The sequence below is a fragment of the Nyctibius grandis genome, chromosome 1, assembly GCF_013368605.1.
Source record: "Nyctibius grandis isolate bNycGra1 chromosome 1, bNycGra1.pri, whole genome shotgun sequence".
NCBI lineage: Eukaryota > Metazoa > Chordata > Aves > Nyctibiiformes > Nyctibiidae > Nyctibius > Nyctibius grandis.
The window spans coordinates 50,864,411-50,889,237 of NC_090658.1; the positions used below are offsets into that span (position 1 = coordinate 50,864,411).

Here is a 24,827-nt window from a genome sequence, read left to right on the forward strand (position 1 = left end):
GTTTCTGTGGGTGGAAGCAAATAATGATATTTGTCTTAACCTCATATTGGCTATTAGTGAAGAGTTTCAGCAGAAAGTTTACTGCTGAAACTGCTCTGTTGTCTTAAGACTTTGAATTCAGATTGTAAAGACAGAAAAGTAAAGCACAGACATCAGTATATTAATAGTATGAGCTTAATGAAGACTATCAATTTTCAATGTGTCATCCTGTAGTGATTTAGCTATTGATGGTGGTGGTTCAGTTACTTTATCCTTCAAAGTATCTGTGATTAGATAGAGTTTCAGACTAGTTGTCCTGTGCTTCTGTATCAGATTTAGTGCAGCTGATTCAAAGAGTGTACTTTTCATGGCGAGTCATAGATACTCACTATATTTGTCCTAGTGGTCAGAGAATCATAGAATCGTTTTAGGTGGATAAGACCTTTAAGATCATCAAGTCCAACCGTTAACCTAACACTGCCAAGTCCACCACTAAACCATGTCCCTAAGCACCACATCTATACATCTGTTAAAAACCTCCAGGGATAGTGACTCAACCACTTCCCTGGGCAGCGTGTTCTAGTGCTTGACAACCCTTTCGGTGAATATCCAATCTAAACCATCCCTGGCGCAACTTGAGGCTGTTTCCTTTCATGCTATCACTTGTTACTTGGGAGAAGAGACTGACACCCACCATTGGTAGGTCAAGTGCTTTGAAGAGGTAGCTTTGTCCAAAAACGACTTCTTCATACTATGCATAGTGAAATAAATCCTAGCAATTAACTTTCAACGGGACTATAATAAACTAATTTTTTTGCGTGTTTTATGAATGCATGTTAAATTACATTCCCACTTCATTTAGCAAGAGGAAGGCCTAAGCATAACTTAATTCCCATTGGTTTACTGCTATACGTTCCCTAACTTATTGCTTCAGGTGATGATACTTGTTTAAGTATGTTGTAGGAGGGAGACATGTATTACACATAAATGAACACCACAACCTCTATTTAGCTGCTATAGACTTTTGTTGAAGGAAGACTTGTGTCACAAATATTACTCAAATACTTTGCAGATATTAAGCACATAGATGGAAATTAGTTGGTTCAAAATGTGTACTTAAGTTTCAGATAGTTAAAAAAAACCTGCAAAGCTTTGAGATGAACTTTCTTCCACGGTATTCAAAGATACAGGTGTTAGAGAAAAAGTTCTCCTATAGATTACTAAGTTGCTAAAAACTGGGAAGTAAACTATAAGAATGCCTAGACAATTTTCACTACAGAGGTCATCAGTGGTCTGAGACGGATTTTTATTTTTATGAATTCTCTGGAAAAGTGGATGCATATTAGGATGATAAAGTTTCAGACATACTGAAAATTAAAACCAGATGTATAGAGATTCAAAAGCTGAGTAATTGAAGAATAAAGTATTGGATAAAAATCAGTTTTGACTGATCGTTGCCTCTGAGGCCAAGTTGCATCACACAAGTCATACTTACAAGGCTAAACTACTTTTCCCTCCCTCCCAAATAGGACGTTACATCCAAACTACCTCCTGGAATGGTCCTGGGCAGGTGCTAGTCCTCTCATCTGAGCCCAAATGTTGTTTTGGGAAAGTGCAAATTGGCAAGGTCCAAGCCATGCTGTGGGTGCAAACAGTTAATCAGGTACTAGTGATGTTCAAGCCCAATCTCCAGCCCTATTTCCTCTGTTACTTTATGCGTAGCCTGAATTAGCTAATGCAGCTCCGGGAGAGATGCTGAGAATATAGTGGAAAAATCAGCCATTAGAGCTTAGCAACACATAGATAGCTCAGCCAAATGCAACCAAACAGGAAACATCATTAAGTCATTGTGGAAATTTGCGATTAATTTGAAGTTCAGATGTTCTGTACAGGTAATGTCACCTTCTCAGGGTACATAGAAGAGCAAAGATGACAAGTTGTGTAGAAGTCTATAAACTATATTTCTGTAAGTCCAAAAAACAAGCAAGAAAGGAAGTGTTTTCTTAATGTAGATCTTTTTGTTAATTCAATATGTGACAAGCTAGCAGTTCTATCAGCACATCTGAGGGGGGCAATGAACTGTTTGACTAGCAGCTTGTGAGGACTGGAGGAACCACTCAACCTGACTTTGTCAAAGGAGAATGTACTTGGATAACAGCACACTGAGTTTAATTATTTTTAATTATTTTAGTCATTTAGACAATTTGAGTGAAATGAGTGACTATTGATTATGGAACAGGAGGAGACTGTAGATTGTAATCTTCTCTGGGTCTGAGAGGGATGGATCTTTTTCTCATGTGGAACACTTGAAACTCAGTGTAAGGAGGTTTTGGGGGAAATTATAATGGGTTATAAAACCAGTGTCAACTGGTGTTGAGTCAATAACAGGTATAAATTCTATTTGAAGGACTTGTATTAAACATCAGGACTGAAAAACTAAAAAAAAATTAGTTGTTTAAAGAATTAATATTTTCTCTACAGTAACGTTGAGTTTCTGTTCTTTATAAATTCCATGAAGACACTTACGTCTGTTGAACTAAATATATGACATTTGAGGATGCTTGTTTAGAATCACAGAATTGTTTTGGTTGGAAAAGACCTTTAAGATCATCGAGTCCAACTGTTAACCTAACACTGCCAAGTCCACCGCTAAGCCATGTCCCTAAGCACCACATGTCTTTTAAATACTTCCAGGGATGCTTCACTGGGCAGCATGTTCCAATGTTTGATAACCCTTTTGGTGAAGAAATTTTTCCTGATATTCAATCTAAACCTCCCCTGGCACGACGTGAGGCCATTTCCTCTCTCCTATCGCTTGTTACTTGGGAGAAGAGACCAACACCCACCTCGCTACAACCTCCTTTCAGGCAGTTGTAGGGAGCGATAAGGTCTCCCCTCAGCCTCCTTTTCTCCAGGCTAAACAACCCCAGTTCCCTCATCCACATAAGACTTGTGCCCTAGACCCTTCACCAGCTTCATCGCCCTTCTTTGGATTCTCTCCAGCACCTCAATGTCTTTCTTGTAGTGAGGGGCCCAAAACTGAACACAGTATTTGAGATGCGGCCTCACCAGTGCCAAGTACAGGGGGACGATCACTTCCCTAGTCCTGCTGGCCACACTATTTCTGATCCAAGGCAGGATGCCGTTGGCCTTCTTGGCCACCTGGGCACACTGCTGGCTCATATTGAGCTGGCTGTTGATCAACACCCCCAGGTCCGTTTCCGCCAGGCAGCTTTCCAGCCACTCTTCCCCAAGCCTGTAGCAGTGCATGGGGTTGTTGTGCCCCAAGTGCAGGACCTGACACTTAGCCTTGTTGAACCTCATGCAGTTGGTCTAAGCCTGTCGATCCAGCCTCTATCCATAGATCTCGTGCTCTTTTGTAGGGGGCCTGTAGTTGTGGTGGAGGGAGGTTAGCAAGGTCTGAATTTTTTGCACTGGCTAGTGCATCTGGTTCAATTCAGCCACAAAAACACCCCCGCTCCTGGTAACACTATTACCTTTTTATAAAGCCTGCCTTGCTTGGTATCTTTATACTGTTATGACTTTTATGATGCTGCTAGCTAATGGGGGGTTTCTTCGTTCTGCAAAAGACCTCAACTGTTGCAGAAGTTTTATAATTATGACTGTCGTGATGAAGACAGTTGACAGATTTACCTTTTTCATGACAGAAGAACTGAAGGGCACCCTGTGAAATGAATTGGTTACAGATTTGAAACAACAGGACGTCCCTTTTCACACAACCCATGCCTAAATTGTGAACTCATTAGCATAAGATATTTTAGATGATAAAAATGTAAATGGGTTCAAAAAGTGATTAGACACATTCCAAGGAAGAAATGCTTCATCAAGAGCTGTTACATACAATCCTGATGCAGCCTCCAGCTGAGAAAATTCGTAAGCATCTGATTGCTCTGAGGACATACCAGAGTAAGTATATTCTGTGCATCTATAGTCTGTGCTCTCTCTCCTTTTCATATAGTGTAGTTTCTTAATACTTTTTCCATAATGAGCTGTTACTAGCCATTGTCATAGACAACGAACTCAAGTAGATGGACTTCTCGTTTAGCAGAGTAGGGCCATTCTTCTATGTCATTACGCTTCTGCTGCCTCTCCGGGATTTATATACCATCCATTGTTAGAATTGTGAGTCAAGTTGGCTTAATAAAACATTTGAATATGCTGAAAAAGAAATAATGTTTTTTATATTGTAACACATTGTTTATGGATCTTTTTAGATAAGCTGCAAGCGGTCTTTTCAGTTGTAACAGTAAGGCATCTTTCAAACCCTTTGGAGACAGTACCTTATCCAGACTCATGTTACTTAGCTGCAGTGCTGAACTAAATTATTTTAATCTTTCTTCCAACCTGCATTATGCAGAGATTACCCATAAATGATGATTGTGAATCTTCTTTGGCTTGCAGAAAAAGGGAAGGTTTATCTTTATCCAGTTGAAATTGCTGAGTAACACTGAGCAATAGAATAAATTTCTTATTCTTTTTTTAATGCAAAGGTAGAGTGTTTTGTGTGCCTGTTTGGTTTTTCAGCTAACAGAAGGGAGCTCTTTTACAGGGTGCTTGGTCCTCACCCCAAAGTGCTACAGTTTCATTAAATAAGTATGGGGAGTGAAAGGGAAAGAGATGATTGTGTTGATGAGGAATGAGGGTTAGGAAATTAACAAGACACAACTCAATAATAGGTGTGGGAGAGGGAATGTGTGAGTTTTTGAAGGATTTATAGTAATTGGGTGTAACAGTGGCATTAGATTTTGGTGATTGGGGTGGGGAAGTGACAACAGACTTGTTACAATTATACTAATTCAGTTCAAGTGAGTTCATTGTGAACACTCAAATATCATCATGAAGTGCATCAAGTATTTATTTGTATGGCAATAGAGAGATGTTTATTCCTGCGGACTTGCTGGGCAGTGATTTTAGATTTACTGTAGAACACTTGTGGAGGTTTATCAAAACAACTTTTAAAGCTAGTAACTACACAGTGACCCACCTTTTTGAATCAGAGTTGTCATGACCCACACAGTGAATGGTGCTTTAGGACAAGAGAAGGTTACTTCATTTGAAGTTTTATATTACCGGAGTGTGGTCTTTTTGCATTGTATAACCTAGGAAGCCATGTCATTGTGTCACCTGCTGGTTTACCATCATGTATATATTTCATGGTATATCATATAAATGTGCTTTAGGAATAATCTGAATTTTCCCTGTTGCCTGTTACTTTTCTTAAGCAAAATTAGTTCTACAAATGATAGTGTGTTTTCACAGGCATGCACTATTACCAGATGGCCTTTTTCAAGTGTTCTCTGGCCAAAAACATTTTTATAGAACAATAACTGTTACCCTCCCCTCTGCCAACATGCTTGTATTCCTCAAAAAGCTCTACTTATGAGTAGTCATCAGTGACAGTAAATCTCTGATATATTTGAATGTTTGGGGTACCTATTGTAGACATACAATAGGTATAGCAACTGTATACACCAAGTACAGTGAAAATGGCAGCATGTAATATAGGAAAAGGGTATTACAAGTCTCTTCTCAGGTTCTTTTTTTTTTCCATCAAAAAGTCTTGGTTGCACTGATAAATAACAGTTATCAAATTATGAATCAACATGGTTTGAGCAGGTCTGAAAACAATTTAGGCTCTTCAAAGTGTTTGACATTTCCATCCACAATAGGGTGGCACAGAGCAGTATTGGAGAGTCACAAAAACATAAGAAATCTCAGAAATACTGTTGTCTGACGTGGTCCAGTCCAGCATGTTTTATTGACTGTTTTCAGAGCTCAATACTGATGAACAGGCCACTGCCCCATGATGGCAGCTTGTATTTCACAAATAAGTCTTTATGATTTGATAATGGATAAACTCGAATTTTGGAATACATACTACAACTATATGTTTCCTCACAGGCAGATTTATTTAAGCATTGCCAAGATTGGCCCTTTGATATATGGACATAAATAAGATGCTTTTAAACACTCTTGGAAGAAACTCACCAAACCTATGCTTTTTTTTTCTGAATGGTGTAGGTCATTTGAACATTTTCTTTGCAGCGTGATGGTGGCAATGATGTTCCTGTTCACAGATGTGGACGACTTGTCGTCATTCTGAACTTGTCCTTTGTTAGTTTATGTAGCTGTCCATCAGCTAATTATCTGGAGATGCTTCTGGAGCACTTCTAGGAATGCAGAAATGCTGACAGAATCTAGAAGTGCTTGTGGGATCAGCTGAAACAAAATCCTTGGGCAGGTTTCTGATTTTTAGCAGCACCATTTTTTTTTTTAATAGGAACAATGAAAGAAGCAAACTATATACACAGAATCCTCAGGAATAAATATCAGGTTAGCAGTTCAGCTTTTTTCTATTCTTCTTTGTTTCTTGGAAATCTGTGGTTAAAGGAAGAGAAGATATTTCATTTAGCTTTTCTTCATTCGTAATAAATGTGCATAAAATCTTGGATAAATGTATCTTAGCACTTGAGTTATTATACTTGTTTTTTTGTACTTTTGTGGTGCATTTTAAAATATACAGTAACAGCTTATTTCAAATAATACAATATTTTCTCTGGAAGTTTTCTCAACTCCAGAATTTCTTCGTTGAGTTTTTGAAGAGCTCTCTCTTCTACAGACTGTTAAGAAATGATTGTCTTTTTCTGAGTGATTGCCTCTACGTAGACCTTCTCTTCAGGCGTTGAAATAGATACCTGCTTAGGTCAGCATCAGCTTGTTTGTATTTGTACCTTATTTCCCTTTTGATAAATGGTCAGAATAAAGCCTGGTGTTCCTTAATTTCCTCTGCCTCCCTAGGCTTGTCATTTTTTTTTTTTTATATGTATATTAATATATTTGTGTAGTTATCATAGAATTGTAGAATCATAGAATCGTTTTGGTTGGAAAGAACCTTTAAGATTGTCAAGTCCAACTGTTAACCTGACACTGCCAAGTCCACCACTAAACCATGTCCTAAGATTATTGGGAGATATACAATTTTTAGTAGGTTTTCATTTCAAGGTCTTCTATTTCTTTTTATGTGTCACAGTGATGGAACGATTTCCCTTGGTTTCAAGGTTCTTCGTCTCTTGATACGTCCAAATCCCTCAGACATGTTTGTCTTTCAATGCTCTTTCTGAAGATGAATTTATTTAAAGAGTGCAGAAATGTAGACACTAGTTTGAAGCCTTTTTTTGTACAGCAGTTAGATGAGATTTCTCTCAGAGCCCGGCAGTCAGGGGCTTTCTAACTGATAGTAAGCTTCATTTAAGAAAGCTTTGGTGAGTTCTGACTCTACTTTTACATCTTACAAAAAAAAAATGAATAAGGGCTTCTGTCATTACTATTTTCATATCCTTGGGACTTCATCTGTACTTCTCAAAAGGTTAAGGAAAACCATTGCTGTGGTAAGTGACAAGGACAGACATTTCTATAAGGGGCATCAAGTAAAAGATGGACAGGCGTTCCTTCATATCAGGGCCTCTTTTGGGATTTTTGCATCAGATATCACTTTGGTTTTTGAAAATGTTTTTGGAACGTGTCCAGGATCCAAACCTCGAGGAGGAATCAGTGAAAACTGGCTTGGTAACTCTTGTGTTTCCTCAAGGAAACAGATTAGGAATCTAGAAAACAGTATTGAATTTCTGTTCTGACCTTCCAGTAATACTGTTATCATCTCAGTCTGACCTCTGCTTTGAAAATGCCTCTCATTAGTTGCAAGAGAGATCATATTTAATTAAATGTTTTTCATTTGTCATCTTTAATCTTAACAGATTTTTCTTTTAGTGGTTGCACAAAGTATATGTTGAGTTCCAAATACTGGCATCCATATAGACAGGAAAAAAAATCACATAGCTCCAGTTAATTTTGTGGATTCTACTAAAAAGTCTATGTTTATGCAAAAGCAGAGTGTATTTTTTTCAGAGAAAATATACGTGGAATTCCTTATGGCAAATTGAAATCCTGCAGGAGAATGCATGCTGAACAACGATGCTTTTCTTTGAGTTAAGGATACAAAGGTCTTGTTATTTTACTCCTAAAACACATCTAAAGATGAAGTCTGTGACTTTGGCCAGAAATATATTGTATGCAAAGAATAGTTGTGTTAAAGAAATTGTCAGTACCTAAGCATTTACTCCTGCCTTTCATACTGGACTTGTAACTGAAGAACCCTCCTAGCTTGTTTATAAATCCTCACCTTGTTGAGTCCTTGTACAAATTCAGAATCTTATAAATTTTCCACTACTAGGTTTAGCATTTACTAGAAAAATTACTGCTCTGAAGATTAGTGTTTCAAAGACATTGTGGCATAATACATGACAGACTGAGCTGCTCTGTCAGTAGAGAAGCTTAGAAAACAGCTTACCTGCTTATCCCACTCATGCTTTTTGTAAACATCCTTGGCTACATTCCCAGTAAAGACAGGAATATGAAGCGGTTTTATCTAGTCGTTTCTTTAAGGATTCCCTTATGTACTGAAACTGGAGCCTTTTGGGGTAGCATAGGACAGATAAGAAATGGACAAAAACAGGGGGAGTAGATACACTTGGACTAGAAAAAGGAGGAGCGGCTTGTATAACGTATTGCTGATGGTGGGCTGAGAAACTCATCCCTTTCAACTAATGAATACCTCATACATTCCAACAAATATGGAATATTTATTGTTGTTTTTCATTTTGTTGCTGATTTTCATTTCCAGCTGTTAGTAGATTGACCAAGTAGGATGCTACAGAGCCTGGGTTTCTTTAGACTTAAAGAAAATGTAATTTCCAGAATATAACAAGTTGTAATTCAAGTAATAAGTACTATTTATGTTAATATTAGCTGTTAAGTTAAACAGCCTCGAGTTTCTAAAAGAATGCCTGCAGTTACATACTTGTTTTAAGGTTATGGGAAATCCTTTTATATGTCAAATTAAAGGACGCTATTGCTAAATGATATATGGAATGAGAAATAAGTCCGGTGACTGATAATATTTTAAAACATAACTGAAGCATTTAATCAGGATTTTTTGCTTGTTTTCATAATTACAAAATTATGTTTAGTAGAAGAACACAGGATTCTGTCATTAAAGTAGTGCCTTTTGAGTATTTGTTGTACTGTGTTTTCTTTGGATCAAATTATATACAATATGGTTATGACTAGCATTGACCAGGTGATAGATTAAATTGAAAGATTGTTCTTCTTCATCTTTAGACTCTAAACAACCTCCCAGTATGTTGCCAACATGAATGTGTCTTTGGGGACAGAACCCAGCCTGCACCATGTGGCTGACTGCCAAGTCTTTGCACTGGAAAGCCAGCTATTATTTTCTACTTTCGACTGCACAGTAGGGGGCATCCAACCCTTCACAGCGTTCAGCCATAGCTTTTTATTTTACGGTAATCTTTTGTATTAGATACTCACAGGAATGAATTTTCTCTAGCCATATAGGTCATGTTTCTCCCAAGTCAAAGCTGAAACATAATAGACTCATTTCGCTCCTAAAGTGTCTTTGTAAAAATTGTAGTCTCTAGGTAGGATTTTTCCTGGAAACAGACACATTTTTACCCTGTCACTGACATTGTAGGCATACCTTATACAATTTCGCTGCCATACTGTGGTAGGCAAGCAAACAAAAGTAAATTAAGGAGTAGTTTTGCATTCCTTCATTATACCTGGAATTGTAATGGAAAAAGAAAGCAATAGAGGTGGTAATACAGCATAAATCAGTAATTGGAATCACAGGCATCTTTTAGAATGAAGTTAGGGAATCTGCCATTGTGTTGTCAAAGCGAATTTCTCTCCGTGCTTCTTTTCTTCTTGAGATTTGACTACATAATTCAAAACAGGAAGCTAACAATAATTCTAAATCTTAATCCCCTCCCTCCTTTGACTGTTCCTGAAGTCTTCTAATCTAAAGAGTCAATCCTAAATCATTTAAAAGTAGGATGGACCAACAGAAGCTACTCAGTGCTATGATTTAGCTGTGTTTATCTTGAATGTTAAAACAGTGTTTTAAGATTTGAAGATAATAGTGTGAATTCTTACATAAGCCTTTCTCTGAATGATGTACGGATATCTAAATCATATTGAAACTTCTTATTCTTTCGAGTAATGTGCTAGAGGAAATGAATAAATAGGCATGAATGTTGTTGTAGATCATCATACCCTTTGAATGGAAGAACCCATTAAATCTAGACATCTCTGCAACTGCTACGTTTCACTAAAGAGGATGTCTCTGTTTGTGTCTCCTGCCTGAAGGCAGCCGTAATTGCATCTTTTTTATTAAATATGAAACTATTACATATGGAGGACCTTGTTGTGCTCAAAAAAAAACCCAACAAACTATCATCTTAGCAAAGACAACTTTCAGTGCCTCCTTAAGAGTCTTCAGAATCTCAGGCTCTTTTAGTAGCACCAACTAGTCTTGAATAGCCCAGTTATTAAGAAACTGAGATGCCAATGAGTCCTGTCTGCTCAAGCAGTATTCACTCAAACCAGAACCTCTTGGTTCCCAGGAAATAACTCTGTGGTTCATCTAAGCCTGCACTGCCTACCCTCAGCTTCCATCCCTGGGTGTGTATATCCTGCCTTTCCCTTGCACTGGTGCTTATGTAATTGTAGACTATATCTACAGTTCACTAAGTTGCTGCAGCTGAAAACTGCCCCAAGACAGTGGGGAGAGTGCAGAGGTGGCAGCTCAGGCATAAATTGGTTTCTGCTGGTGTGGACCTGCACCTTGCAATTCCTCTAGATAGGTTTGGCTCTTCATGAAGAAACAGTTTCAAATATTCTAATCTGAGATTGCATCAGTTGTAGTTGATTAAGTAATAGGCGCACATTGGCAAAACATTGGATAAGGTTTGGGTAATAGATCCATCAAAAAAAGAGTGCCATGCAATTATTTAAAATCTGGAAAAAATACACATTTTGAAATAATATACTTCCCTCTTTTAATCATTTTCCGTGTAGGTATTGAAGTGAAGACTTTCCAAGAATGATGTGTTAGACTGGATAAAATATGCTCAGAGCAGACAGGGTGCTTAAAGGAGTTAAACCTTAACAGAGATTGTACTTATAAAAATTGTAGAGAGAAGTGGTGTACATCCGAATAAATCGTCACATATGGGAACTGGTATATGTTAGTTTGGAGTGAAAGCTGAATTTTCAGGGTGTTAGCTATCTCTTTTTATAGTGAATCCATTTTGTCACATTTTTAAGGTGACAGGAATTTGCATCTTTTTAAAGTAAATTAGAATACTAACAGACACTGCTTTACCAAGTCGAGACATTGCTGTGGCTGGAAGAAAGACAATGGAAAGTAGAGACAAGCAATTACAAATCATACGATTCCTAAGTGAATACTGTGTAGGCTAATAACTCAAGATGGTGAAGAGAACAGCAGATGAAGCATCTCAGGTATCAAATAAGCCAGTCTGGCACAGCATTTAAAAGCACTGACACGTGTGCTAGACGCATTTGGCTGACCTTTTGTTTATTTTCTGGGAACATCACCGCAGAGAATAAGACTGAAAATTCTCTGGGGATTATTTCTAGAGTAATTTCATTGTTACTTATTGTATTTCATAGTATGAATTTTACATATGTGTTTAAAGAAAAGTAAATGTAGCGAAACCAACAGGCTTTTTTCCCTCTCAGCTGTCTTATAGATTGTCTAACTTGAAGCCCTTTGTATAGAATTCAGGCTCAGAATGCATGGAGTAACTTGGAAGTAACCCTGGAAAATACATTACCATTTTATACAGTTTTTCATGCATTTCTCGTGTGCTTTTCTTTCATTTGGCATCATTGTTTTTATATACTAACTCGTAGATGTGGGTTTATAACTGTCATTTGTACTTTTATGCTATTTTGAATCCTACAGCTTTATTTGCAATATTACTTTTTTTTTTGTATAGTTAGTGTTTTCTAATGAACTTATAAATACTTCATTCTACTAGAATTTTAATAATGCCATCTGTTCACTTGATGGAAAATGGCAAAGCACATTGAAGCAGCTACCTTTTTTTTTTCTTGACAGCTGTATTTTTAAAGCTTAAGTTTCCAGTTTTTCCTTGAACAGTGGCAGTGAACAGTATTGCAAACAAAAGGATATGTTATCGTGCAAATCTTACTTTATGAGTTACAAGTGTGATTTTCTTTAGATGCAGTTTGGTTTTTTGATCAGTAATAAACAGTATTATTTTTCCTTTTTAGTTGAACTTGTTTTCTACCATGGCAGAAATTAAATAATCCTAGAGGGATCAGTAAAGTCCATCACAGTTAGTAGCATCTGACGTCTTTGTCCAAGCTTCTTACTCATACTGGCATCTCTGTCCCTCTCTCCCTGCGTCTCCTCCTTTTGAAAGTCTGTTTTGAAGCTCTTTTCTTTGGCTGTTCTTTCCACCTGCAGTCTTGTTTATTTAATTATGTTAATGTTTGTCTTTTGAACCACCAGCTTATTATGTAGTTATTAGGCTGTTCTCTTTGGTGTACTGTTTTGTAACTTAATCTCACTCCTGCAATTGAGTGTCAAAACAAATGGCGTGTGATGTTTAGAAATGGTCAAGTCCCTAGCAGCTCCTGAATGAATTAGTGCTGCTGGCCATTTATTGCTTGTGAAAATCAGGTGTTCTTATATGTATGCCAACATGGACGTGAGACCCAAACGGATTAACTAAGGCAGCTCTGGCGTTCCTTAACCAGGTAGATGCAGACTACAAAGCAAGCGTCTAAGGAGCAGTTGCGTCACGGGATTATTTTTCCAAGTTCCTCTCCCAGGTAGTTGTGTGGTGCTTGTTTATGTAAGAAACTCATGTTGGTGTTGACAGAACTCTACAGCAGGCCTGATGAAGGAAGCTGGGAAGAATGATGCTGTAACTGACAAAATATGAGATTCCTCAATCATGACTGTTTCAAAACTATTTTGAAGACATGGGGAGAAGGGACTTAGATTATGAATGATGGTTTTCATGCTTGCAGGAACAGCTTTCTCGCTTGGTTGCCTGCTCTAAGTGTGTGATCATTAGTAGTTCTCTTAGATTGACAATTTGGGAGATAGACTCAGCTCCTTATCCCAGCAGATGGCAACTTCAGCCATGCTGAAGAGGTGCCGTTGGCTCTGGTTCCCTTTATTCCACCGACAGAAGTGGTACTTCTGCTGTCTCTTACTGCTGTGTTAGATATAGTTTATTAGCTTTCCAGATGATTTCTTTATGTATTTTCTGAGCACTTATTAGTATTTCAATTAATTTACCATCTGCATTGGATTTTGTTAGTTAAATAAAAAAGCGCATGAAAGTAATTTTGTCTTGCATGAACACATCCAGTTCTTCATTCACTCTAATCTTGTACATCTGTATTTGTAGTTTTCTTTTGGATGCTTCTATAATTTTTTTTTCCTTGTTCCTTAATATCTATCTGTCATGTGGGCTGTGAGCAGAGAATTCCTTCTGAAACTGCCAGTGTAATCTGTTCTTTGTATGGGTGTGTGTCTGAGGCACTTTTGCCTTGCAATCTCTAAAAATGGGATGCTTTTGGTCACCAAGTCTTTCTCATGTTCCTAACTGCAGAGGTACTGTGACTTGCCTCCCTTGCTTATGGTCGAATGTTTCGGTCAACTAGATCCTTATGATGGGGCGACCACCCGTGCCTGATAGTACAGCCAGTCCTCTGTTTGAAAACTGTGTCAAAGTTTCTGTCCTTAAAGTTGGTATGGGGTAGATTTGTTGGCATAGTGGAGTGTGAGGATGTGGTAGGTATATTCGGAAATGAGAAAATCATCAGTACACTGAGGACTGGGTTCTGCCTATCGAATTCTGTGGAATCTCTTAGAGAACCACTGTGGATAAAAGGACTGAGTAATCTGGATGCTGATGTGCCAAGGTATTTATTGACCGTAACTGCTGATGTATGTAGACTGTTAGGTGCCATGACTTTGCAATGTGTTCTGGTGCTGAAGTGTCTGATGTTAGCTGTCACAGTGTGTCCTCGAAGTTTACACAAGAACAATCAGCAGAGGTATATAAACAGAGTTTCTTTTGGAATGTTCTTGTTTTCAGCCAGGAAAACCTGGTATGTGTCACATTTTTTTATGTTGCTTTTTAAGTAAGCTCACACTGTCCAATATTACAGCCTTCATCAATTATTTCACACATTGAATCAGAGATTCATTACATAGTGCAGAGCCTTAAGATGATGCTATAGGGTCACAAGTGGCTGCTTCCCCACAACTTAGTGAATTATCATTCTCACTTGAGCTGTGGTAAATTGTCATGCCTACTCATACTTGAGGTATTTAATTTACTTTCATTTCAAGGAATTGGGTGCCTGACTTGTTTAGAGATTTTTGGAAATCCTAGTGCATGTATAGCTGCCTGAAAACTTAGATATCTAAGTCTGGCCTTGTATCTTTAATACTGTACCTGCTGCAAGGGAGAATTAAAATTTTGTGTTTGTTGAAATGCCAGTATAAGAATACTGAACTCCACACCATGTCTGGGATTTTTTTTTGTTGTACAGCAGCCAAAAAGATAAATTTTGTTGTTAATTTTTTTCATTTTTTTCTTGTGTAATTCCTGTGGATTATAATTATCTGTCATTATAAATCTTTTTATAGTAAAACTGGCTAGTTTAGAAATTCAAATGGTACTGTCATTATCTTTCATAGAGAGCTATCTGTAATTTTGTAGTTACATATTCTTTTCCTTTACACTCACTGAAGTTATAATTACTTTTTCTAACAGTCTCCTCCTTGCAAGCAAAATGTTTCACTCATGGTGGTACTGATAAGTATTAAATAGTTTAATCTTCTCTTGGTTTCAATCTGTTTATCGTGTTAGTGTAACATGTCATTTTTCAAAGACTCCAAGGTCCTGAATTATCTGCACATCATTATTCTGTAACACTCAACACACAGTCACTGAAAGCTTGATTATGATTACAAACAAATCAGTTGAAATATCCTAAAAGCAAAAAGGCTTAATCTGTAAATTTTATTCTGTCACTTTTTCTTCTTCAGCATTATCTAGATTAATTTGAACAGTTTCTCAGTTTCCAGTCGCCAGGGTAAAATAAATAAAATACAACTCTAATACAAATGTACTTATGTTGTAGTTACAGTAGGGTTTCTTCAGAGGGATTGAAATTATTCCCCTGACGTAAATATGTTTCACACCGGATCACTACACCCTCCCATGTGGTAACCTATCATCTCAAGCTCTAATGATCCCTTACCCTTGTTGACGTTAGCAAAATTTTCCTCTGGGGCATTTTCTTTTGTTTCTTTTGTCAGCTGGTCTAAAGAGAAGGAAACTGCTCAGTCTTGATTTTTCTGCAGATGTTGAGGATTTTACTGCAAAGTTCAGTAATATGGCATTTGTTTTCAACGTAGTCAAAGACACAGGAACAAGAAAATCAGGCAGGCTGCAAAGCTTCATATTCTACTTTAGATTCTCTATAGCAGATAAACACTGGAATCTGAAAATTTTAAACAACTTCATAAGAGTGTGATAGCTTACAGTTTTATTACATGGACACATTTTTCACATAAAAATTCCTATATGTTTCTAAACAGAAAGAGGTGAGAATACAGTAAACAAAAAGGTAGGGATGAGAAGAAAATAGAAAGAATTAAAGGGAAAAAGTGTAGTAAAAACATTGGTATCTGACACTCTTTTTCCCCAAGGTAAGTGTAATATTGCATTTTTCTCAGAGGAGTAAGATTATTATATTCTCTTGCTGTCACTAAGCCATAGGCAGTATTTCCTGCTCCAGAAGCAGAGAACGTGCTGAAATTTCTTGACCTGTTTGGGCCAACAAACCTTTAAAGCCTCACTCCATGCCAGGGATTGGAACTTCATGGCACTGAGCTGTGTACACTCTGTGATCCCCTCCCTTGCCTCGTAGGGCTGAGAGTGGAAGATGGGCTGTATACAGATGTTAGGGAAGGCAGAGAAAATGCCTTTCCTTAAAATCCTCCAGATGGCTTATCATTCAGGAAGAGGTATTCATGGACTGGGAATAAACAAGCCAAACCCAAGAGGCCCAGCAGGGTCCAAAGAGTATGCAAAATAATACATGTTTTTAAAATATCCAAATGTCTTGCAATGGGCAAGATCTAGCGTGGCTTTCTCACGTTGTTGGAGCTTTGTAGGACCTGCTTCAAGTAGCATCCTCTTTTAATGATCTTCTTCAGCCCTGGATCACTATACATAACAGGAATGCCACAACATGTAGTACATAAAAGCAGTTCTGGTTTCCAGTGCATGCTGTAGCAGTTCTATTGATTTCAATGGAATTGCTTAAGGTATATGTGTGAGTAGTATTTGAGCCAACAGCGATTGTAATTTTTTCCTTCTCATTGAAAACACCAGCTGAACACAATAAAACTTCAACCTTTGTGCGGTGTGTTTGAAACACATTCAAAAGTGAAGGAACAGCTCTATTCAGTAATGAGAGAACAGCTTAGTAGTGTTAATGCTGTTTCTGAAATATATCAATTGCAGTAGACTTTGAGGATACTTTATACCTGACAACCAGCAGGGTTCTGGGACCAAAAAATAGGAGAAAATCAAATCTGATTTAACAAGTGATACTGAAATTGTATTAATACTGGATGAGAGACTTCCTCCACCAAACATGTTTGAAGACCTGTAATCAATTTTAAAGAAAGCTGCCTGCAACAGCTAGTGCAGTGAAAGCCAAACAGAATTGAGTGTCAGGCAAGAAAAGTGATAGATAAAGGCAAAAAAGTGTAGCTGTAAACTGGTAAGTATGAAAAAAATTATAAGTTGTTATACATGCTCTTCAGCCCATTGTTTGGTGGCTTTTTTCTGGTAATAAGCAATGATGATTGCACCTCCTTGATTGATAAGATGGATGAGCTAACCAATTTAACACTCTCTTTGTTCAACAGTCATATTGAATAGGATATGAAGTCATTGGCTAATTACCATAAAACACAATTGTAGACTTTCTTGATGAAGTACGTTCACTGCTGGAAAATATTAAGTTTCTTCGTGGTGGTCAGAGACCAGGTTCCAACATGATTTTTGCTGAGGTGTATTCAACTTGAGAGACTTTTACAGAATTTTATGAAACTTTTAGCTGAGGTGGGGAAGATACCATTCCATGAGTTCAGAGGCACATGCATCATCCCGGTATTTAAACAGAAGGGAGAAGGTAAGTCTATGTTAATTACAAAGCAATTTTCTTGATCATAATTTTGTGGAAATCACAGAATCACAGAATGTTAGGGATTGGAAGGGACCTCGAAAGATCATCTAGTCCAATCCCCTTGCCAGAGCAGGATTGCCTAGACCATATCACACAGGAACGCATCCAGGCGGGTTTTGAATGTCTCCAGAGAAGGAGACTCCACAAGCTCTCTGGGCAGCCTGTTCCAGTGTTTGGTCACCCTCACCGTAAAGAAGTTTTTCCTCATATTTATGCGGAACCTCCTGTGTTCCAGCTTGCACCCATTGCCCCTTGTCCTGTCAAGGGATGTCACTGAGAAGAGCCTGGCTCCATCCTCATGACACTTGCCCTTTACATATTTATAAACATTAATGAGGTCACCCCTCAGTCTCCTCTTCTCTAAGCTAAAGAGACCCAGCTCCCTCAGCCTCTCCTCATAAGGGAGATGTTCCACCCCCTTAATCATCTTCGTGGCTCTGTGCTGGACTCTCTCTAGCAGTTCCCTGTCCTTCTTGAACTGAGGGGCCCAGAACTGGACACAATATTCCAGATGCGGCCTCACCAGAGCGGAGTAGAGGGGGAGGAGAACCTCCCTCGACCTGCTAACCACACCCCTTCTAATACAGCCCAGGATGCCATTGGCCTTCTTGACCACAAGGGCACATTGCTGGCTCATGGTCATCCTGCTGTCCACTAGGACCCCCAGGTCCCTTTCCCCTACGCTGCTCTCCAACAGGTCTGCCCCCAACTTGTACTGGTACATGGGGTTGTTCTTGCCCAGATGCAGGACTCTACACTTGCCCTTGTTATATTTCATTAAATTTCTCCCTGCCCAACTCTCCAGCCTGTCCAGGTCTCTCTGAATGGCTGCGCAGCCTTCCGTTGTGTCAGCCACTCCTCCCAGTTTTGTGTCATCAGCGAACTTCCTGACAGTGCACTCTATTCCCTCATCCAAGTCATTAATGAATATATTGAATAGAACTGGTCCCAGTACCGACCCTTGAGGGACTCCGCTAGACACAGACCTCCAACTGGACTCTGTCCCATTGACCACCACTCTCTGGCTTCTTTCCTTCAGCCAGTTCACAATCCATATCCTGATTAGATTAGCCTAAATTGTCACATCAAGTATACAGCTGAGAATTTTTTGTCCATGGATATGGAAAGGGCAGAGCAACTATCAGTATACTTTGTACTGCTAATCTTCCGTATGCCTTTCTGTTCTCAGAGGGGCTGGTGTTACTTTCGGAGGGTCCCTTTTGGAAATTTTCTAACCAGAACAGATTGTCCTGAAAAATTGCTACAAATGTTTCATCAGTTCTGTGAGGCTAAGACCATAGAAAACAGTGAGCTTCCAAACATTCAGGTGTCTGTAATGAAGTCAAATGCACTGTCTCCTGGCTCCTATTTTGTGTAGTGCCCTGTTTGCTTATGTGCAAAGAAGTGTATAAAAATTTTAAGACACAGGGCAGACAATATGCTTCTCTGCGTACCATCTGCAATGAAGTCTTGGTTCAGGACTTATTTGTTTTCTGATCCATGTTACTTTGTTGTTTAAGAAGAGGAAGAACTGAGCATCCCTTTTCAGGAACTTTTAACAATGTGGTTCTTACTGTTGATGTAAAAAAGCTAGAATTGATGTTTTGTCCTGCTTCAAGGAAGGAAACCTAGCTTGCCACTGGGGATCAATACTAATGAATATTCCCTTTCAATGTCTAAGTCTATGTCTAAACAAACTGTCTAAGTTAGTTTTCTATGAAGTAACATTACAAGTGCTTCTGAATTATGAAATAAATCCACACAGTTGAAAGTCAGGAAAGCTGTTCAGGTGCTCCCAGTGAGATTGTGTGTTAAGAAGAAAGGACATTTTTGAATGTCAGCTTTAGCATGTCTGTTATATATGTGTGATAGTTCCTGCTGCTTTAGGAAACTTAACCTCAGCTAAGGTGCCTTTGAAAGATCTTACAAATTCAGTGGAGGCATAAGCTGCCAGATGCAAGGTGTTGAAAATAAGGATGCAAATTAAAATAGACTGACCAACTCATGTCATTGATGTCATTCTACCACAGAAATAAATTAAACCTGGTAAACTTTATTTCGTGGTGGTGAGATCAATCTTTAACCAATCCACACTTATTGATGTGGAATTTCTCTTGATGTGTGGGTGTATGGCACTTCTCAAGGGAAAAAAGGCAGCAAAGATATTTATGCTGGTCTAATTGCATTCCAAACAACTTATGTCTTATTAGCTGAAGGAAAAGGAGCCTAAAGCAAATTTTGAGAAGAAACATTATTAGGTTAATCTGACATCTGCTGTGTGGGAAAACATTCCTTGGGAAACTGTGACTGTACAGCTATCTGGGATCTCATAAACAGAATTAATCCTAAGCATTTGTTTGCTGTCATCAACAACAATGGTGGACCAGCACTATTTAACTACACAGAACAAAGAACAGCATAAGACCAGGGAGAAAGTGCAATATTGTTTTTCCAAAAGAGTTCCTATGATAAAACTAACTAGGCGTTAGAATTATTGCTTCCTTGATAAATGTGTCATCTGAGACGTTGAAAGCTTGCTTTGCATTGAAGTTGTCTTTGTGACTACTCTGGATTAGCATCGTGCAATTGTCAGACGATTTTTTTTTTTTAAAGCATGCGTAGAAATACAAGTATGAAATGCGGTTTGTTTGCTTTTTTTTTTTTAGTGTGCATATCTGAATTTTTCCTATTAAATGAACTGTTACACAATTTAACATCCCTTCACACACCCCCCAAAAAAGAGAACCCCAAACCATATTAAACCTGACCTCATTTTTATACTGTGCCAAATGCCAAACCTTCTGTGGAGTTTTTTTTCTGTCCCCTTTTCTTGTTTTCTGCTTCTTCCTAACTTCCTTGTCTTGGCTTAGTATAGAAGCTTTCCCAGATGGATGTTGTCTTTAATTACCGTACCAATTATTATGCATATCTGTGGTGTTCTGTGCAGTTGTTAATTAGAATTGTACAGGTAGTAAAGCGGAGGTATTGAAGTCTCTTAAATTGTAATTTTCTTCTTAAAACCGAAATCTTACCACGGAACTCTTCTCATTCTTCCATGCCTCCTCCCGATGTCACTAACCTCTGAAGACAGCTTTTTAAATAGTAATGTTTGCAAAGGAGTCAAGATAAAACCAAGTGTAACATTATTCTTGTGGTCTAGGATAGTTACCTGGTTTTGAAAGTTTAGAAAGTGAACCAGATCAGCTCACTGTGGGGTAGAAGAACATTATTGCTGGTGCAAGGCTTTTGGTCTGCAAACTTGGTGTACAGAGGTGGGGAAGCCCTTGAAATTTAGATCTATTCCCCACTGTTTCCTGTTTTTCCAGTTGTGGTATCAGTGCATGTTTATGCTCAAATTAACAAGATATTAACATAACGGAGTTTATAGCATCAGCTAAACCAGGGCATTCTGCTAGATTATTGATGTGTGCCTAGTGCTTCTGGAGGACAGAATTACCTCTTGCTGGGGTCATGTGCTCTTCTGAGCTGCTCCCATTGCATTGCTGCTGACTACCTACCTCACTGTGCATCAGGCCACATTGAGAATCATGGTGTTGAAAATACACCTTTCAACAGCCTCAGTAGAGCAGTACAGCCAAGTTAATGCATGTGTGTATAGTGATTCCTTTTCAAGAGTTCATCACTTTATTTTTGAAACTGTTAAGTACAATGTTGGCATATTCAGAATGCCAGAACTAAATCATACACATTTCTTGTACTACTCTGTGTTAATAATTATGTCAGGTATCACAAAAAATAAACACAATCCTCCTAAATTCTGTGAATGGCAATGCTACCAATAAATGGGATTGAGAGTGTGACACTTACTCATGTATCATGGTTGATTGTATTTGATGTCTAAAGAAAAAGTGAACTCCAACTGAAAAGTTTCTAGAGGCTGGAGCATTTCTATGATCTCTTTCACAAACACTTGCTTTCTCCCAGGGTGTTTATTTCCCTCAGTGCCGACACTAATAAGCCACTTTCCCCTGTCTGGCTGTTTTCCCACAAAATACGCCATAATAAATGGAGACCTTTATATTCAAGCACAGAATTATTCTGTGAGATTTAACTCTATAGCAAGCTACTATTTATTGTTGTACTTAATGTCTTTGAATTTATTGTAATGGTTAATCTGTTTCTTTAAAAGCTTCATATTTTACAGGGGTGGAACTTGATTTAAAAACAAGAGATTGGCGTGTTTGTATCTTTTAAACAAACAGAATTCATGGCTTTTAAATAAACAGGAGTATGCAAATTTAGGGCATTTTTCATCAGCCCCCTGTTACTTTCATATATTACCTAATCTTGTATTTTGGCTAATAAAATAATTTGTGGGAAAAGCTGCTTTTCCAATGATTTTCCCTGTATTTAGCTCACAGAAACTAAGTCGTAAGTGAAGTATCATACTCTGTGATATGGATAAAACCACAGCAAAGTGGTGAGGTTTATGTGCATCCTATCACTCGGCGTGTACCTGGGCCTTAAAGATTTCATCTCCAGAAGAGCAATTTGATTCACTCCAGGTTCCACAAGGTCATGTTTCTTCCTTTACTCTTGGGGGCGGGAGGGTATCTTGTTAGGCCTTTGGTTTCTTTTAATATGGAAAATTATTTTCTAGCTCATTGTGTAGTAATTTAACTTGCATCTAGATGTGTTAACAGAGTATTTGATGCTATTTTTTCCCTTCTCCCCCTCATCTTTTGCTTTCCTCCTTCCTCTAAAAATATCTCCCATTTTTCCCACCAGTTCATGATCCCCGAATTGCAAACCTTATCTGTGGAGTTCTAATACCAAATTTCCCAAACACATTGTTTATCTTTCTTCTGAAAAAATGGCATATTGATTATATCCTTTTTATTCTGAAAAAGTAGTGTCTCTAATAATTGTTCCATAAAAATGATCTTTATTGAATACCATAGGTGTTATTTTTTCCTTCATGATCTGTTAACATATTTATTTTAATTTCCTCACAGGAAGAAATCAAAAGTTTTTTGATGTAATTACTATCTGGCAATTTTCCTGTCTTGTGCTAGCAAAACAGACCCAGACCTGGACAGGGGCTTATACATTCTTAATAAAAGAATGAATGATTCCTTAATTATAAATAAATATAAATATTATAAATAGAGGAATTATTCTTTATTGCAAATAAAGGAATAAACAATGAATTTGAAGGCAGGAGTGACACCTGTGTATCTCATGTTATATAAATTAAAGCACAGTATTACATATGCGTGGGAAGTTTCATGTTGGGTTGATAGCATTTGTAACATCTTGCTCAGACTATGATATTGCATTATCAAGGATCTCAAAGAATAGGAACTCATTAATTGCTCTTTCTGATATTGGAGCACTGAAATTATTTTTATGGTGGCTCAAATAGAGATTATGTAGACTTTTATACTGTGTAGTAGGCTTTAGATTTGGTGCATTTAATCTTTCCACTATCTGTCATTGGAAACTGCAATGGCAGTTATGTCTCACAATGGTGTGAAAGCCATAGGATTGTGACGGTAGTAATTTATACTAGATATAATACAATAAATTGTATTATAGTTCCAGTAGAGGGAGATCACTAGTATGATTTACCCATGCTTTTCAGCGTATACATGCATGGTTTGGGTAAGAGGATGCAGAGTTTAAGTTCATTTGAAAACTGAGATATTTTTTTTTTCTTTTGTTAGGGTATGATGTTATTCAGTGTGCTATAAAAGTACTGAGTAACAGAGATAAAACAGCTGACAAAGTTAATACTGATAAATGCTGACTGCTTTACATGGGGGAAGATGTTTCTAATTTTACATATACAGTAGTGGGCTCTTAATTAGTTGTTAGTGCTCTGGAGAGAGAGATTGGTATTACAAAATATAAATGTTTGAAAATGTTAGCCCAGCGTTTAGTAACCATCAAGAAACAAGTAAAATGTTAGGAATTATTCTTTTCAAATAGAGAGCAGACCCCTAAATCATTCCTGTGTCATTGTGTAAGTCCCTGTTGTGTTCTCCAGAGCTGCAGTATTGCCTGTAGTTCTGGACTTCCCGTTCCGGCAGACTGCAGTGGGATAGAGCAGGTAGGAGCGGTGAGAGCGACCAGCAGCGCTGGTGTCTTGCTTGGCACCAGCAGCAAACCAGACCAGACCTCTCAAGCCAGGAGAGGTTTTGATGGGGTGCGAAGCAGAGAAGGGCTTGTTTGAGAGATTTCTAGAATCACAGGTTCCATAGAATAGAGGGCATCAGATGAAATTCATTATGTGCACATTCAAAATAAAATATAGTTTTTCTCCTAATGTGTATTTAAACCAAGAAACTCAGAGAATGTTGTGAATGCTGAAGGATGGTGGCTCAGGTTTAAAAAACAAACAAAATCTTAACACCCCTCCTACTCCCCAAAGTGTGAGGAAGAAAACCCCATCCTAGTCTTTTAAACAGAAAAATATCACCACTGGTTCAAGAAATGTTTGATCCATTTGTTACTGAACACTGAGTGTACTCCAGGGAAAATGTCATTATGTCGTCACTCGATTTTCTGTCGTTCACATCTTCTGTTGCTAACTGTCAGAAATCAGGTAGTAGGGGAGATGGATTTTGAGTCTGGCTTTGGCTGTTCTTGTAACTGGTGTGTATATTTGTCTGGTCAAGGAAGATAACATCACTGAACATTGCAGAGAATGTGTTATACATTGCATTGCAAACAACAGAACTACCTTAAATAGCTCAATTAATGTCTGTGTTCTGCATGTGTAAATTACTGGTATATCATTTGATTGGGATTAAGAGAAGACTAATATTCACTCATAGTTGTGAAGTATGTTATTTTACTTGGTATCACTCAATTTTGCGGAGAAACCTGTATGATTACAGAGAGTTCTTTCATTGGAAATTGGGTCTTGGATCTGTTTTCTGGAAAATGTTTTGTTTTGTTTTTTTTTTTCCAGATTTATTGTTTAAAAGTTCATCTTAAATGGCAATATATGAAGAGCCGTTGCTGGTGATAACATTAAAATACTTGTAAATGTGCCCTTCTCAGGGGGCACCTTGAAATCCCTCCTTCACCTGGGGATGATTTTGGAGAAAGTGTACTGTATCTGCTGTTAAGCAGCCTAGGTGATACTGTGTCTGTATCTGACAGAGATCTCTGAAAATCCACTCAGTAGATATTTATCAAAATATGTGTAAATTAAGGGCCACAAATATAAACATGTGATTTTTCTCTGTGAGATTAAATCTATTTGGTGACTTAAAATTAATTTCCAAAGCATAGTAATTTGATTCCTAGTATCAAATAAAAGGTTACAAATAGTTCCCTTCATGTTTTCAGAAATAACTAACCAACTGGAGGTTTGTAAGGGTGTGTTTAAGCTGCTTTTGGTGTAGTTGAACTGGAAGATGTAAACTCTTCCTGTGGCAGATGCGTTTGTGCTGCGTAACTGCTTTCCCTTTATTTTCAGAAATACTACTCAGTGTTTTAGCTAGTGCTCTGGTATTGTACCTGTGTTTATTTTTAAATTACAAAAAAATGCATGAGAGTTTGCTTGCATTTGAAAGGACAAAACATTATAGTGTGTGTGTATGTATATAAAAAAATACAAAACCTTGTAACCTGTGTGCTTTTAATGTGTTATGCCA

At 37.9% G+C, this 24,827-nt stretch overlaps 1 protein-coding gene across 1 annotated transcript in view; it reads left to right on the forward strand.

The window, feature by feature from the left end:
- The window catches only part of PDE10A (phosphodiesterase 10A), a 204,881-nt gene that overhangs the window by 99,019 nt on the left and 81,035 nt on the right, over positions 1–24,827 (forward strand). The gene's annotated exons all lie outside the window — the stretch shown is intronic.